This window comes from Anopheles ziemanni, chromosome 3 (genome assembly GCF_943734765.1).
Source record: "Anopheles ziemanni chromosome 3, idAnoZiCoDA_A2_x.2, whole genome shotgun sequence".
Classification (NCBI taxonomy): domain Eukaryota; kingdom Metazoa; phylum Arthropoda; class Insecta; order Diptera; family Culicidae; genus Anopheles; species Anopheles ziemanni.
This window is the reverse complement of record NC_080706.1, coordinates 71,725,798-71,743,408: the sequence shown is the minus strand read 5'-3', so window position 1 is coordinate 71,743,408 and position 17,611 is coordinate 71,725,798. Positions and strand designations below refer to the sequence as shown.

The following is a 17,611-nucleotide window of genomic DNA, read 5'->3' as shown; positions in this document are numbered from 1 at the left end:
CACGGATGGACGCATAAAACAATATTTGCCTCCGGGTCCGGCGGCCCGAGCGCTGCACATAGCCTGGGCCGGGAGAGTTGGTAAAGTAATTGAAACATGTGCAGCAGCGTCAAGTGCGATGACGACTACGACGACGACCAGGGGGAGACTATGAGACCGACGATACGGGGCAGTTGAGGAAGCTGAACACATTGCGACCAGACTGTGAGGGATCATAAACCGTCGAGGCCGCCGGAACGAAGTGAGAACATGTGTTGTACGATTTATGCTCTTCAAGACGGACCGCTTTATTCACTCCGCAGTTCAGTCTTTCTTCTTCTTCTTCGCCGCCCCCCAATCCAGCCCACCCACTGAACTAGGTCAGACTTACATGCCGTACGTCCGGACGTATTTGGCCTGAAAGCCAGGAGTTGAGTACTGGGTGTTCGGAAAACCCCCTTAGGAGCTGGATTGATTTGGGACTTTCGATCGAAACTAATCAATTTTGGACATTTCTCGGGCTTTAGCGGGTTTTTCTTTTCTCCTTTAGCCATGCCCCCCTACCCTTCCCCCTCCCCATTTCCTTTTCGTTCCCTTCCTTACGCACCCCCAAAGTCGCAAGTCGAACAGTTGAAGTGAAAGTAAAATCGTGTGACCCCATCGTGTGTCCAATAGTTCGGCCTCCCCCCCACCCCATCCCCGCATCGGTGTGCAATTATCGACGAGCCCTTGTGGAATGCTTTCGGTGCCTCCTTCCCCCCCTCCTCTCTCCCGTCCAACCTCTTGTTGCGCCAACCTTTTGGGGGGGAAGTCGGAAAAGGAAACGGAACCGCAATAAGCCTGGAGGCACGACACGGCGGCCAATCGATTGTCCACCGGCGCACACAATCGCACGTGTTCGGGTGTATGGAGACGATAGAATGGAGCACCGGTGGCTTCCGGTGCGCCCGTTCCACCCACCCACCCACCCACCATCCGAGTTTCGTTAGATATAAATCGATTAGGCAATAGGCGCTTTCCCAGCGGTCACCCATTTGTTTTTTTCCTTCTTTCAACTCCCCCCCCCCCCCTCCCGTTCCCCATCCGCGCACTTTGGAACTGCGGTATTCATTCCGATTGCCGGCCGGTTTACCCCTCCCCCTACCCACCACACGCTTCTCTTCCCAACAGAGAGCTGCAGCCAACCAACCGTTACTGATTGCACTTGCAACAGGCGCTCGCGCCCTACACACACACACACGCATGCTCGTCGTGATGGCCGCTGGCGTTAGTTTTTCCGCCTGTAATGCTCAAAAAAATAATACAACGAGTGAAACAGAACTCCAACATAGAGAGGGAGAGAAAGAGAAATAGAAGGGAAAAGCGAAAGAGTGTGCTGGCGTTGGATTAATCTCCTCTCGGTCATCGTAAAAAAAACAGCGCCCCCCACTTTTCCCTTTGCCCCGGTTGCCCGCGAGCGCCTTGCAGCTAGCTACAATAGAAATCATGGCCCCCTCACCTTACCCCAGCGCCCCCACACCAGTGTTGGCCACCCACAAAATTGGGCGACTGTCAATGGAAAAACATCACTGAAATGCCACCATTTTTTTTTCATCAATGTCTTTATGTGTGGTCGAGTGTGTGTGTGTGGTTGAATGCATGGCCCTTTTTTTGTTTCCTATGTGCAACATCCCGAACCAGCTGGAACTCTCATTATATGCTCGATGGGTTGATGGGTGTTTGTCCGAGACTCGTACGCAATTGCTCTCCATGGACGTAATTTTCCTCCTGCGTTCTTTCCGGAGTTGGGAAGCAATACCTTCCTATTCCACCCTCGACAGGTAACGCAAGGATCAACCGGCAGTCGGCCAAATTACTTACCGACCGAACCTCTTTTCCGGACTCCAGACGTCTAGCCGCGAGGCAATGAGCCGGGAGCCTTTACCCCTTTCGCCGTTGGCGTCATTAAGAGCGCGATCCTCGTCCCGACGACGTTCATCCCAGGCATCGATTTGTACCTTCCCAACATCGGCCTTCGGCGAGGGAGTGGTCGATCGCCTGTCACATTCCTTCCGATATCCAATATCCAGTTGGAGCGTTGTGTTACACCCTCTTTCACCTTGTAATCGCAGCCATTCAGTTTGATCTACGGCGTGTGTTATTGTTGTTGTTATGACAAGCAAGTCCCAAAGACGCAGACAAAACAATTGCTGTGAAGGTGTCGAAGCGATTACGGGCGAGCGCTCCATGTCAAATTCCACTCTAATTTGCTACATCACAATTTAATTGACTTTTGATTAGTACAACACGGGACACACACACACACACCATTAGCAGCCTTGTTGGACACATTTCTCTCTCGCTAATGCTTTCAATTAGTCTGCCCTTCGGTGTGCTGAGTTGAGCTGTCCCCTTTCCCCCCATCAGCACACGATACGTTACACGGTATGTAACCTGCGTAGGATTGGTTTTCATCTGTGAATGTTTTGTAACGAAACCCTTTTTTATGATCGTCATTATCATGAGTTGAGTAGTAGAATGTTGTGGTTTGCTAGCAGGGTGTTTTAAAAGTATTCTTTCATATTTATTTCATGACCAACATGGTGTGCCGTTTGACTTCCTACCTAGAACCTTACCCTAGTTTCCGACCAATGTGATGTACTGGAATTCAAAGGACTGACATAAATATTGATTATGGTGAGGTTTACCAGGTATATTCAAAACAGTCAAGCGGCTTTTCGGCCATAAAGCCTCTTTTGTGGCACAGGTGTGCTGTAGATGTAACACTCCAGACTGCCTGCCCTGCGCTATGATTAATGTATGTCGAGCCACCGAACCTCCGAACCGCTTGCGCCATTATCAGTTTATGTTTGATACGTGACGCTCAATACGTGCGTAATCGCATAATAATCGGGACGATCATTTAAACCCTCTACCACCGGCCTTTTCCCATCCGGTCTCCTCCTCCCCGTCACGCCAGCAATGTGCAGCAGCGAGTGGACAATCTTATCGAGCAACCGTTTAGCTAAGCTCTCCTCCAGCCGCTTATCGGGACTGAAGAAGGAAAACTCTCGCAATCTGTGTGGTGTGGGGCCTGAAGATGGCGGATTAGTAAAATATGGCAGTTTGGTATTTTGTTCCGCTTTTCATTTTTTCTTCACACCACAGCATGGTGTTGGCGTAAGTGCGTATCACATCCGGGACATGCCACCGATAAGTGTAACCCGGTGTCTCGAAGAGTTTTGGGAGGGAGAACGCACTCATTGAGGGTTTTTTTCCTCCGATGACTAATTGATAACGGAGCACTTGTCAAGGTGATTTTAATTTTAGACGTCAGTTTGATGGCGGGAAAACCCCCTCTGTAGGGAGGCTAAATACAAACAAAAGAGGAGTGTCGCTGGATATTGCGGTCATCTTGTGCATAGGAGCTGGAGTCAAGCATAGTCAGATGATATTTCGCCAAGTTTGTCTGTGATGTCTCGTCGCATAGAGCTTAGTGCATAATTTACGGTATGACCCAGATTAGAGGTGTCTGCAGATTAAAAATACTGAGAAGAACTAAGGCGTGGATATCGGCCTCCGCGAGCAGGAGAGAGATAGAGGGACACCCCGAAGTCATCAAAGTCAGCAGGAGATAGGACCTTCGCTTGACCAAATTAACGCAGACGCGAGTGTAAACAAACAATTCGCGGTATTTCCGCTCGAGGCTCCATAGCGGGTCGAGCCTGTCGCTCGCAGTGTAAGTTGTTGCATGCATGAAGTGGAGCGTTCAACAACGTTCCCGTGAATGCCTGCCTGCGTACTGATAAGAATCCCCCGTACGCCCCTGTTTAAACTATTTCTTGTCGCCGCCGCCGCCAGCACCCGAGGGCCTATCGGATGGCGTCTTGACGCAATATCCCTCGTCCAGCTAATGGACATTGCTCGTTGTTTTTTTCCCTCCACCAGTCGTTGTCGTTCCGGGGCGCCCCCGCTAGTGGTTCGCGAAGAACTTGGTCTCAAATTGAAAACAATCTACTGATGAGCATGTGATCATTGGGGGTTGCAATAGCTCTGTACAATTAGTTGTTTACGACTCACCAGTGAGTTCCCTCCAGGGGAGGGGAGATTCTGGGAATCCCTCGAGGACTTCCGACTCCCTGGGTGACTGGGTGGTAGCCGAGGTGGTCAGTTCGACGGAGAACATGGTCGCTGAATTCCTTGGAATACTTCATTTGTTTTGAGTTGTACTCCAGCGCTAGCCTGCGGGGCTTTCTTGGGCCGAGCTGCGCTTGCGCTGACCTTTTGAGCGCACGAAGGTTAGATGTTGCCTTCTGGTCAGATACCGGTATGTAGTCTGTTGACCAACATCAGCAGTACAACTTGAAGCAGGTTTTGATATGTGCGGCTCGATAAGACGATAACGGTGCACCGGTGAACACTTTAAGCTCTTGGCGGCGAGGGTGCTACCATCTGGTGTTGATAATGAGTGCCTGGAGAGAGATGTCCGCTTGAGGTTCCACTGATGGACTGTAGGGAACTTTAAAGTCCCACGTGTTGCCAATCAAAGTATTTAAGTGCGCGGGAAGTGACGCCTGTTGTTCGGATACTTTCCCCTCTAAAGTGTGCCGTCGATTGTGCCAGGTGTCGATGTGTCGATAAACTGGACGTTACCCCAACTACCAAACGCTTCCAAATGGAGTCGGCCTGGTCAGTCGGTGAATTATGATGGCTGCAGTTTGAGGCTGAGCCCCTTTTTTTCCTAGAAACAACATTTATTAGGGTAATTTGGAGGCGAAGAACAAGCATTCCAGATAAGCGGGTTCCAGGTTCCCCCGGGCCGTGGGTCAACCTGGTGGCGCCTCCCCGGGTTTTCCCCTTTCATTGATTCACCCTCCTCGATTGATAATCGCTCTCGTACGCTCTCGCTATCGCTGGCCATGGACCTACCGGGACCTGTTTTGTTGTTCCCCTTGGCCACCTCTCGCTGCTCTCACTTGCACGACATAATTGATCGTCGTTTCGACTTCGAAAGCGGCGTAGTACCACCGTCGACGACCGGGGGCCCTGGCAGCGGTTTTTGGCTTATCGCAGGTGCGCTGAGATTCGGCCTCGGGCACATTCGTTTCGGAGCTCATAATCAATTATTCGCTAATCTAGTGGGCCACAACTGCACGACTACAGCGTAATATACCCCGTTCTCCACCCGCTTCCCGGGCCGATCGTTTCGGAACGAGATTAGTCTCGAAACCTCTGCCTCAATCCTCAGAATAGCGCGCCTAGCGTCGCTCCCCGGTCCGTGTTGCTGGCGATGGAATAGAAAGGGAAAGTGTTGAACGTTTATCAACCTGGGCGGTGCTGTGGGTTGGTGTGAGTCCCGTTTTGGCGGCCGAACGACCTTGACGCCTGGGACGGCGGGTTGCTGTCCTTTCCGTTCGAGGTGCGGCAACCGTTTTGCGTAGGTCGATGATAATCGTCATCCCGACCGGGCGTGCCGGATTCGCGCGATCGGAAGATGGAAAGCCCCGTACGAAACCAGCTGGCCGACTCGAAGTTGAGAAGGGTCTTCTAATCTGGTTCCTTGTATTGCCGAACCCATGGATCGGCTGTGTGCGTCTTTCAGGTTATCGTTGAGTTACGCTTGAAGTGTTACGGGAGATTTTTGAAGAGGGAAATTCATAGCGAAGCTCTCCAATACTTCAACGGAAGTCTTAAGCCTGATCGACCAAATTTCCAATGGTTAGTTGGTAAAACCCGCAGGAATGAATAAGAGTTGTGAAATGGGATTCAGACCCGAGTTTGAGCCTAATTCTGTATCATAAATATTCATTCTAGACTACTGAAAAATATGGACTTAATCTCACCATCGAGTTCTTTGGTTCATTGTAGGCTTTCAGGTATGAGAGTTTGGAAATCTAGATCCGGTTTACAATTATAAAGCAATTTTGGACCTGTTGATATATCACACAGATAACACCAATTATGCGCTAGAGTATCTCCCCTTAATGCACAAGGGTTGACGTCCCATTCCTCTCCTATGCTTCATGCAACAGGTGCACAAGCTCACGTGCCTAGAGTACGAATAGTCTGCGATGTTCAAACGCAACGAAGACAAGTTCTCTTCACTTGCATTCAATAGAGCGTGACCGTGACGGGAGAAGAGAGGCTGCTGCGAAACAATGTTGGCGAGAAGTCGAGAAGTCAAGTGGCCAACCAATTCCGCGGTTCGCCGCAGTTAGCCGCATGGTTTGCTGGAGCGGGCCGCACATTAGACGTGAGTGCCCATTGTGGTATGACCACCGTGGGGGGAACACCGTTATACAAGGCAGCATTAGTAGATAAATAAACGCCGAAGATAGATGTGATGTGATGATGGGTGAGGAATGTATTCCCTGTTGGTCTTGGTCACTCCAGGCCGGTTGACGGGGAGGAGGTACCACTCTGTGCCACAGACGAATAAGCCGGTTGGGTACGTCTGGGACGCGATAAAAACTCGCGCACTCTTCGACATCCCACCACTCGATCTCTCCGGACTAAGTCCTAAAATGTAGTCAGAGGCACGCTGCAGCCCTGGTCCATAGAAATGGACAGTCAGTCTGATGGTGTGGAAGTACATCCAGAGGACGCCGGTCCGTCAAAAAGGGAGAAAAGAAAATAACAAACTCTACAACGAGAGTGCGATAGAAAGGGGCAGATATTAAGGAAGTTGGAGTGAGGTGGTTTCAAGATAAGACGGGAAAAAGAATGCCCAAGATCGTGTGTTTGTGTGTGTGTGTGCCTTGTATCGTGATGATCGCGTGCGGCAATGCGCTGCCATGGCAACGCACGAGTGAACTCTCGCTTGAGATCGCGATCGCGAGAGAGAGCCCACACTCCCGCCGGCAAAGGAAACGTGCGGGGTGCAACAATTTATCCTCCCCGGGGGCCGGCCCCTTACGCTACGCCACACCACCACCACCGGGGTTTACTTCGGCCGGAGGCATCCAGCGGAGGATCGAAGCCGACGATCGAGGCGGAAGTGAAAAATGAAAGACTGATCGCGGGAAAGGAAAAAGTTAGAAGGAAAGAAAAACATTCAGTTGGGGCGGAAAAAAAGGCGGCCGGGAAAAGGTGGTGGAGAAGGAAAATTACTGCATGAGTGCAGGCGAATCCCCGATCCCTGAAGACCAGAAGGGAGGTACCTTGGAAGGAGTCCTCTGATGGCCATTGCGTGTCAGAGGGGTAAGGGGAAATTTTATGTTTGCGCACGTGTGCCCGCTTTTACTCCCGAACCCCCCCGGTGTGCGCGTGTGTGTGTGTCCGATCGTGGTCCAACGTCGCGGTTGTATGCGTATTTGTCGACAGCGACGGGTGCCGTGATTTACAATCCGTCATCAATATTTATTGCCCTCTTCATGCCTTCGGCATGAGCGACTCGGGGGCTCATCTGGCGTGAGTCGCGGAACGGAGTGGAGTCACCCGGTTTGCTTCAGGGTGCACAGGTGCACCCGGATGTCACGGATTGGTGGCCGTCCGGGTCCGAAACCAGTTCAATCGCAATCCCCCTCCCCCGAACGGCGCAATGCCGAGCGGACACCTTCGGAAAGAGCAAGCATGCAAGCGAGCGAGCGATCATCTAGGAAGGATCATCAGATTCCGTAGGGCTGGAATGTCTGGAGTTGAAAACCTGTTGCGAACCGTCCGAGTGGTAGACTGATTGGGGCAAATTATCAAACCCATCCGATATTGCCGGTTCCATTCTTACGTCTTAATTGGGCAAATGAATCGGATGATACCCGGTACGGGTTCCCACCGTTCGCGATCTGCTAGAGTTCTCTAAGTTATCGCTGGACATTTTGAAGTTCCTGCGATCCACAATCGCAACAGAACTTGGCTTGTCTTTAAGGCTGCAGATGTGCTATAAAACATCATCTGCATTCGTTTCCTTATTACGGGATTGATGAACGGCCAATGAGCCACGGATAAAATAACCAATCGGATATTAATTACAGTCCGCTCCGAATGGATTGGAAATGAACGTGGATAAATATGGTGGAGACGTTAACGAAGTAATATGACTTCCCGGGGGAATCAGCAAAGGAGGACTCCAGAGGAACAAAATCTGCAGAATCAAGATTTATAGCTTATCAATGGCTCATATTGTGCGCGGTCGGACAGAACGGCACAACGTTCGCTCCAGGACTGGCACGATCGGAGCTGAGATCGTATCATAACGACACTACCGATATTGCGATCCTATCGATGCACGGATCATAAGGCAGCGCGGGCGAGAACCTCGAGAACGGAACGCTGGGCAACGTGCGGAGTAATTTAATATAGTAGCAGCCGAAACCGGATTCGCTCGCCAGGATCGAGTTTGTCACCGGGGCGCAGCTTTTGGCGCAGTGCTGCCAGACGCCTTCCTCCTCCTCCTTCGAACACGTGTTCGATGACGCTCACGCGTATCACGCGAGTCCCAACCCTCGTCGTTGCGGCTTACAACATCTTCCCCCACCGGCGTCGGTGATCGCCGTTCCACCGGACGTACCGAAACCGGCCGGCTTATTGGCGCAAGAGCGTCTGGATCTCGGCCGTGCGCGTACAGCGAACGCTTCGACCTTTAGTATTAGCTCATAATTTATACACCGCTCGCTTCTTTACCTCTCGCTTTTTCTCTCGCGGTGTGAAACTTTTGCTTGAATCTTTTGTTTTGTGTAAAAACTTGTTGCTTAGGGATGGTTTCTCCAGTGTTTGATTGTTGGTTTTTTGTTATTCTTCTCATTTAATTTTCACAACCTCCCCTCCGAACACCCCCTTTGCCTATCCGGAGTGTCCTCTTCTACGTCGCGAAATCTGTTTGTCATTCCATGTTTGATTATGGACTCCTCCAGAACGCAGAAGACTACAAAAAACCGCAACTCGTTCCTCTCGATACTATGCCACGATTTCGGAACTTACGGGAATCACCGGCGACCGCGTCCCAGAACTTGCCCGCACGTCCGCCGAGATATGGCACATTTTTGCCTGCTAATCGTTTTGATTTGAATATGGAGAACGCCGCTGTGCAGACGATCAAGATGGCAAGGCAGCGACGGCGATGTTGGGAAACTTTGATTCCGTGATTTGTGGTTGACAAAAAAAACTGGGCGCGATCTAAATGGGACACACTACGATGTTTCTGGAGCAGTGTTGCCAGCTCGTGCAAGATCGCGATCGCTAGATCTAGGTTTTAATTCGTTTGTGTTGACGAAATGAATTAGTTAGTTCTATTCTTTTTTTTTATTTTCTGATAGATACGACTTAAAAATTTAATTGAAAAAGTGTGTGGGAACTGTTTTGAAGTGGTTTGATGTTTCATTTTTGCATTAACAAAATAATTTTACGTGAATTTTTCGGGCATCATTGTTTTATGCTTGATATTTATCTCTTGAAGCATTATGCAAATGCTTTCAATGTTAATATTTTATGTAAAATTGTTATATTTTTCCTCTATGATTTCCCGTATGTGTAAGATTTTTCGGATGGCCTTCGTGCGATGCAAGTAAACTTTACATCTTAAGTTCCAGTTTGCTACTGTTTTATTTCTTCTGTCAAAATATTTCATTTGGCTTATATATTCCACTTACTTCACTATTCCTTTTTCATGAATCCTTTTCTCCCTTCCATTCCTATACGCATGAATGTAGGCAACTACTTAAATTATATTTAAAACAGTATAGTTTAAAAGTCTATACAATCTTTCAAGCAACAATTGTCATTCCGTTCCGATTAACAAAACTACCAATTTGATGTACCATCTAATCGACGAACTGTGAAGTCTGTATCGATGTACGTCTGTTTTTCTTTGAATAATGTGTGTGCGTGTGTTTTGTTTTCCATATTGTTCCTCGGCGGCTTTTCTTTTCTCATCGTCATTTCCCATTCCATACCCCCAGTTTCATCTTCCATTTTCCATTAAATCATTTTTTTTTGTTCACTTTCAAACGGCATGTACACATTTCTAAAAATAGTGCCCCACGCGGCTCCGAGATAAATCTTGCGATCGAGTTTGGTTGATCAACGGCCTGTATCGTCATCCGGTGGGGGCGTTGGAGATGCTTGGTTTGTCCCGGGTGGAAATGATACCGCTGCCGACCTGTGATGGTGTTATAAACAAAAACGATTGAAAAATAAAATCAACACGGATAGTGTTTTCCTTTAGGTTTTTTTTTGTTGTAAATGGTGGAAATGTGTTGACCGAGGGTGAGTGCATATAAGTAAGGGAATTATTGATATAATATGCAACAAGACAAACAGTTTGCATGAAGTTGAACAAACACAATCAAAGGATAGAAAATAGAATGTTCCGAAAATAACAAATGACAAAAGTGAGTTAAAAGATATATTTTTAGAAGTGATTTAAAATTTGCAAACATGCATAAGCCACTTAGTACCCAATCACACATACACACACACACGCATGCCCTACGGATTTGAAAGCTTTCCCTACGTACGGCTGGGAAACCAACTGTGAATTGGACTCGTTACGAATTGTGCTAAATTTGGAACTAGTTCAGCTAAGCCGGAACGCTTCGATCCACTGTGCAGTTAATCGATTTCATGTGGCCACCATCAATTCATGTTTGCCGAAACGCACATTTCACCGATAGAGGGGTGGGGGGGGGGGGGGGGGGGGGGGGGAGCTGTTGTAACTTCTTGTTTTTTATTACTTACGAACACCCGAAGCTGGAATGCTGTCGAGGCTGCAGTTTTTCTTCCTGTTTTATGTTAAACCCCGCTGGAAAACAAAAATCGGAAAAAAATAACAAACTTTCGCCATCTCCCGGGCCGGTTCCGGTATGTGCGGCTAGGTGAATGCACTTTCGGTGAAGTTTTCGCGAGCTGTAATGCTATTTTGTGTGTTACACACCCTCCTCCCCATTTCTGCTCGGTTGCAGCGCGTTAGGTTTGGTGCTATTTTTTTCGGCAAACTCGAATTTTCTTCTCCCCGGGCTTCCGAGCGGGTTTCCCATGCGGATGAGTTTGGTTCACTTTTTTTAACCCCTTCTTCTTCCGCCCAACTCTATCGCCCCCTCATTGTGCTCACTTTTGGTTGCGATCGCCCCGATCCGCATACCCTTTTATGACGAATTGCGCTGGTTGCCAATTTTCTAGGCCATGTGCTGCTAGTGCAAAAAAAAAACCCCAACACAAACGCGTGAAGAAGTAAAACACAGAGGGTATTTCCCCAATGCTGGTCCAAATGCCCGTGCACACTTCCACTCCCGATACCATTGGAGTCGACGAAACGGTTTGAAATTAAAATAAATCGATTTCGTCCCCCGAAAACCCGCATGTTTCGCATTCCGCCGTGGGTTTGTCTTGTTTTTTTTTTTTGTTAATTTATTTATTTCACAAGCTTTCCCAACACGCTGCTTGGTTTTCCCCTTGGTGTGTGTATTTGTGTGTGTTTTTTATATTATCTGTACGAAATATGCATGAAGGCTTGGTGATATTTTCATTTTCCATATTTGCTGTTGTTTTTTTTCGCGATATAATTTGCCTGCCACCTTCACGCGGTTGCATTTTCCCTCCCGGACGATTATCTCATTGCGGGCTTCGTCTTTTTTTTGTTTGTTTTTTTCATTGTTCCCCGTGGTTGCAAACTAAGTGCAGGTTGTCAATTTATTTTCCGTTTGGCTCTGTTAGGCCGCACAAATGGAGAGAAAACCCGGTTGCAGCTGGAGAAGATGTGGCATGTAAATAATTAACTTTAATTCCTTTCGTTCGCTTCCATCCTCACTTTCTTTCCCCGTCGTCGGCCCGCTCGCGCTATCGGACCGCACGATCCTTATGCAAGGCGATGCGTTCACTAATAGATATCATTTAATGTTCTGTGTGATGGTGGTTTTAATTTACTGCATTCGCATCGCCGCTCCTAATGAACGATGCAAAAACCATAAAAGCAGCTCACTTCGCCGGTCGCACTTCACTGGTTTTCATGCCATTTTCGCCGAGTCGTTGGAAATTATGACATTGCATTCCAATGTCGATTTGGAACACATCATGAAATCATGTGTACATGTCGCCGTGGCTAACAACCGACAATTTCGGGTTGACATCAATGCATCGTTAATGAGCGGCATGAATCTGTCCACAACACGACAGGTATGGTTGGAACGAAAAGAATTCATTTGATAAGGGAAAAGATGTTTGTCGAAAAACTGAAAAGTTCCCGATCAAGCGTCTTCTGAAGACCACGCGCGTGGTCATGCCATGTCTGGGAGTCAAGAAGCACCACCGAGTGCAGATCGAGAACTGGACTACAAATTCTGCGAACTTGTGGATACAACAAACACGAGCAGAAACATGGCCAGCCCAGATGGTGGATGAATCTGTGGGGCACTTCCTGTGAAGTTTTGTTTCTCTTTTACCGAATTTTGCATACTTTTTCATCGCGAAAACCAACGCTTGGTCCTCTCAGAGGCACAGCATGCATTGTGCAATACATAATCGTCGGCTTTGGTGATTAAAATCGGCTCGCGACAGACTTATATCTTTAACATTTGCTGGCGCTCGGTCGAGCAGGGTTGCCAGAGTCTGTTTGCTTGTATCTTGCCTCTATATCATATTCCCATCTTCACGCGTAATGGATGCTGATGTCTAATGGAGTCTTTTCCCAACTCCCTGGAAGTGACGCGCATGTTATTCGCATTAAAAACAATGTTTGATCTTGTGCTCGAGCGTATCGCCGCTCTCGTGACGACTATCATCGTACACTTGCTGGACGTGACTGGGCGGTGATCTTGAGGGTGAGATTGGAAACCGTTCGACTGGGAATAACGCACCCAATCAGTTGCTCCGGGGTTTTTTTCCGATTCAAGCTAATCATGTAAATCGATTAAAAATTTCCAAGATCCTGGAGGAAGATGTAAATCACCATTCCGTCTGTTTGAATCAGGGGTCGGCAAACTAAATTCGGTTTCTGTATTTCTGATTCTGTTGAAACCACATTTTTGGTTTAATCTTGCATGTATGTTTTAATTATAATTTTCAAATTAAACTGAATGTTCTAAAACACTGGGGAAGAGTAATATTCGTACCGTTTTCTTCTCTCAATAATCTGCCTAACTATTTTCGTTGAAAGAAAAACTTGTTATTTTAGAATGTAATTGAAGCTTTATTATGATAAAAATATGTTTACATATGTAGAGACTTTCCTTAACAGGATGGCAGCTACTAAGAAATTAACTTACATCTCTTAAAGAGATGATTAAAGATTGTGTAATCTAACATCTCTTAAAAAGAAGATTGTGTGTTGTAATGTTGTTGCTTGAAAGCTTTTTAATTGTTTTTTAATACTTTACATCCTAATATTATTGCTACTTTTATCTATTAATCTTAAACTAGTTTATTTACTTATGAAACTAAGTTACGAATCAGTTCATGTATTGATGAGAGACATTTAGCTCTTGTTGATATATTTGTATTGGTTAACTGGATGTTTATTCATTTATTCCACTCTAGCAAGCTCCCGAACACGATTTGTAGGGGTCCTCTAGGGAAGATTTAACATCATTTTTAGTATCTTGTTTGCTCTAATTTGCAACTTCTTTTTGTGTGTACTCGCACCATACTGGAGATGCATAAAGTATCAAAAGAAAAACTTGTTTGATTGTCGTAACATTTATAGTTTTGTCCAGTCCATATTTAGTTTTGTCCAGAAAACAGTTTGCCGACCACTGGTATCGACGTAACACGGAACTCGTCGAGCTGATCCGTGCTGGTAAATCAACGCTACGGATTAATAACACCATGTGTCATATGCAATCTAAAGGCGTTAACATTCGTAACCGGGGGCTGGTACTTTGATATTTTCCATTTTAGTACACCAACCATCATGAGTTGGAGACACTGTTGAACAATCGAATTTTATGATGGTATTAGGAATTAATTATTGTCTTAAAAACATTCATAAACACCGAGGATACACTTGCCAGCTAAATATACTTCCCGCTCATTGGTATGCTTAACGGGCACGTTTTAGGCAGCATGTTTTGACTGCCTCGTGCCTTCAGGTGAACAATGGATCGGAAGATCCATTAAAAGGGCTCACGTTGCGTAATAAAACATTACACGGGATGCCTTTGGGAATCGTTTCGTTGGCGTTTTTTATCAATTAAAATCCCAATGCGTTGTCAAAAAATAAACCCGCGAGGGTCAACAGTGAAGGTTATGCTTTCACCTAATAATTAGGAGCCTGCTAACACGTATTTTTGTACATTGTCTACCCATATCGCATAGAAAGTCATCTACCCAATTCGACATTTAACATTTACGTCAAAGGCGACCCTTCGGCGGGTTTGATTTCCGCCAATTCACTTTCCCGCCGAAAGACGGACTCCCAGGTTTGGGCTTCAGGGATATGGGCCCGGGAAGCGGTGGTCATCTGCCTGCCCATGATTAACGATTCCCGCGCACTGACCGTCGGTAATCAATCAAACGCTTGAAGCGTCCGCTGATTTGGTGTTTTGTATTTTTATGAACGGGCACCGTTTTATTTTTTTATTTTCATCGCCGTCTCAAGGTAACGGATTCGGTCGCAGAAGTTGAAAGTTTTTCGGAGCTGTTCCGGCGAGATCCCCGACCAGGGAACGACGATTCGCGACGGTTCTTTCACCACTCCCGGCGGCGGGAATCCGATTCGAAAATCTCGGCGTCTCAGCGAAGCATCTTTCCTTTTCGCTAATCGCATCCGCAAGGGGGATGAGACATACTCAGGTGATTGCATGTATGGAACCGCCGCTCCGGAGCGGAGAAAGGAACCGTTTGACTACTCCAAGCCGCCAACAGGTGGATTCGAAATTCGTTGACCTTTCGCCACGGGAGGAATGGTTTTTTTTCTTCGTTCGGGTGAATCTTCATCCCGCCGTCTCTGGTTCGTTCACGTGTCTTGTTTGGGAGAGGTTTGAAAGAAATAAAAAACAAAACTATGATGGAACATTTAAAAAAAAGACACAGATAAACGACAAGAAAGGTTATGTGATGATGTTGATGAATGTATAAATATTAATATACGACATAAATTAGATATTTGGCTTTGCGGCTTTCGATGCTGCACGTCAGGGTTTGCGTGTTTTCGGTTTCGGTACGTTTAAGAGTAACCCCTTCCCGAGTACGAAGGCTCTGGGAGAACTGAAACCTATTTTATACGTGTTAGTGTGCCTCTTCCCTGGGAACGCCTGCTTTCCGTTGCCATTCGCCCTTTTGACTCGCGAGTAAGGAAACCCTGAGAAACCTCTTCTCCGTAGGAGAGGGGGTGGCAAAGCGGGGGTGAGTCGAAGTTGTGAGAAATCCCGAGCCCCAACCCCGCGGGAAGTCAGGAGCTTCTTCGTGCGCTTTTCCCAACCCGCAAAATCTGCGCGCGCTTCACTTTTCCAACAATCCGTTGTGCGATCTTTCCATTCGGAAGGAGAGGCTTTCGAAGAGAAAGAAAACCTTTAAATTAAGAATCTTTTTTTGCGAAATTTTATTTTTACTTTGCCAAATCCCAACATCCATCGTCGGGAGGGAAACCTCTCCACGAGTAACGAATTATAGCTAGGTCCAGTGGCCACAGTTGGAATGGTTCCTTATGAGAAATAGACCCGTAGACTTCGCTTAGCGCAGATTTTGGTTTACCCGTTTTTCCTTCCCTTTTTCCCGAAACAGCTGCCAGGTGCGATGCTCCCGGGAGCATCTGGATAATTGGGGAAAAAAGGGCTTCCTTCGAAGTCTGCAAACCGTCGTAGATCGCTCGACCAGATTGGATCATTTACGGTAGATTTGACTAGGTTGCGGCCATTCGACCAACGCTTTCCTCGTTTCCTAGCCATCTCCCGCTTTTTCCTTTGTGATTTTCCCAAAAACCCCAAGGAGTTTTCTATGCGCGCATCGTCGCTGAAAATGTAATCAACCTCGTTTCTTTTCTTGTTTAACTACCGAAGGCACAAGAACGATCCAAAATGCCGGATTTCGGAAGTAACGCGAATTTTCGCCAATGTTCCGAACCTTGGTTTTTTTCTTTCCCGTGATCGTGTATCCGCGTCGTACCGGTGATTGAAGGCAATTTTCACAGAGATCCAGCTATTCCGGTTGCATTCGCCACGGTACGCTGGGTTTTGCAAATTTTCGACGAGTGATTTGTCAAAAAAATAAAAAAAAAGAGGAAAAGCGTTCTGCGCTTCTGTTGTTCGGTTACAGTTCTCTAGCGGATTTTCTGATTGAGTATGTTTATGGAAGGCCTCTATGGTGAAGGGAAAGAAGATCCCAAATAAAGATAACTATTGTAAAACGCGTACGGTTACACATGTTTCTAGTTGTGAACAGCAACAATTTACACAAAACACTTAACTTTCGCGAAACCTCGTTTTGATGGAAAAAAGCAACACGCAAACGAAAGCAGACGCACTAACAGGAAGATGATTGATTCGCGCAATAATAGTTAAGCCTCATTTAAATTTGAATACCGTGCCTTGAACTGGAAAAATCCGCTCGCTGGAAAGCCAGAGTTCCACACTGGACGTTTGAATGAAACGGCGGTGCACGTTTAACGAAATGTCACGCCTCGGGAGATGCGCTGTGGTGGTCATCCAATTTGATTTGATGGGTTTGGTGTGGTTTTTTGGTTTTGTTTAGCCCAAATCGCCCGTCCAGCGTCCTTCAGAATGCCATTAGCCACGGCCTATTGTCCACGGCGTAGTTCAGAACGCTCGGTTTGGGGGAGGGGTTTCCGTTTAGAGGTGGAAGCCCTTGTTTACGCCACCAGACTGAGGAATTTTCGGGGTTCCAATTTTGTAATATCTCCATTAAAAGGCACGTATTGTGATTTAATTTACAAGAGCGGTGGTGTTCTATAAATAGTAATAAAAGCAGACATTTTAATCAGAGTTACACATGGAGTGGAAAAACATTTTCAAGGTCTGCAATGGCAAGCGAAAGCAGATCCTCCATAGCTTCGAGCAGCGAACCAGACACTCCACGAGTCCTTAAGGTATCGTAAATACAGGACGTAGTTGAGGCATCGTAAAAGTCTACGCCATATAGGAGAAGCCTGAAAACAAACTCCACAACCGGTAATTAAAGCTGGCCACATACAGCTCGAGCTCTGGAACTCTTCGAGCTGGGACTGTGACACACTGCGAGTCGGTTCGGGTGTCAGTGCACGCTTCCCTTTTGCATCCATCATCCATCCATAATTATGCTTGCTTCGGGTCAATCTGGCCGTCTCGGTAGAAGCGTACCAGGGTGACGTCTTGATCACCTTGGCGCAGAGACCGCGCTTCCAGGACGTACGGAATCCCGCGCCAAGGGATCGAAGAACCCAACGTCCTTCGAGCAACCTACCTAATAACAACATCGGACACCGCCCGGGAGCCCACGTGACCCTGGGATGAGCGTTGGGACAAAACTGAGCACCCTTAAAACCAGTTCCTGCGCTGAGGTGGATCTCCTCCAAAGTAATTTTATCCCGCAACGGGTGAAGCTCGTGTGTGGAGATGTAAAAATGGAAAAAAAGAATGGCAGAAGCCGGCCGGCAGACGATGCTTCCCGAGCATGATCATGATGACGGTGGTGATGATCGTTAAAAACTCACGTGCAAAGGGTCAACTGGTAGGACGTGGAGTATTAAATTTACATTACACTTCCCCCGGACCGGTACCAAGCGCGTGTCCTC

General features: G+C 47.2%; 1 protein-coding gene across 1 annotated transcript in view; it reads left to right on the top strand.

The window, feature by feature from the left end:
• Positions 1-17,611, top strand: part of LOC131287430 (cyclic AMP response element-binding protein A) — a 111,984-nt gene that overhangs the window by 695 nt on the left and 93,678 nt on the right. The gene's annotated exons all lie outside the window — the stretch shown is intronic.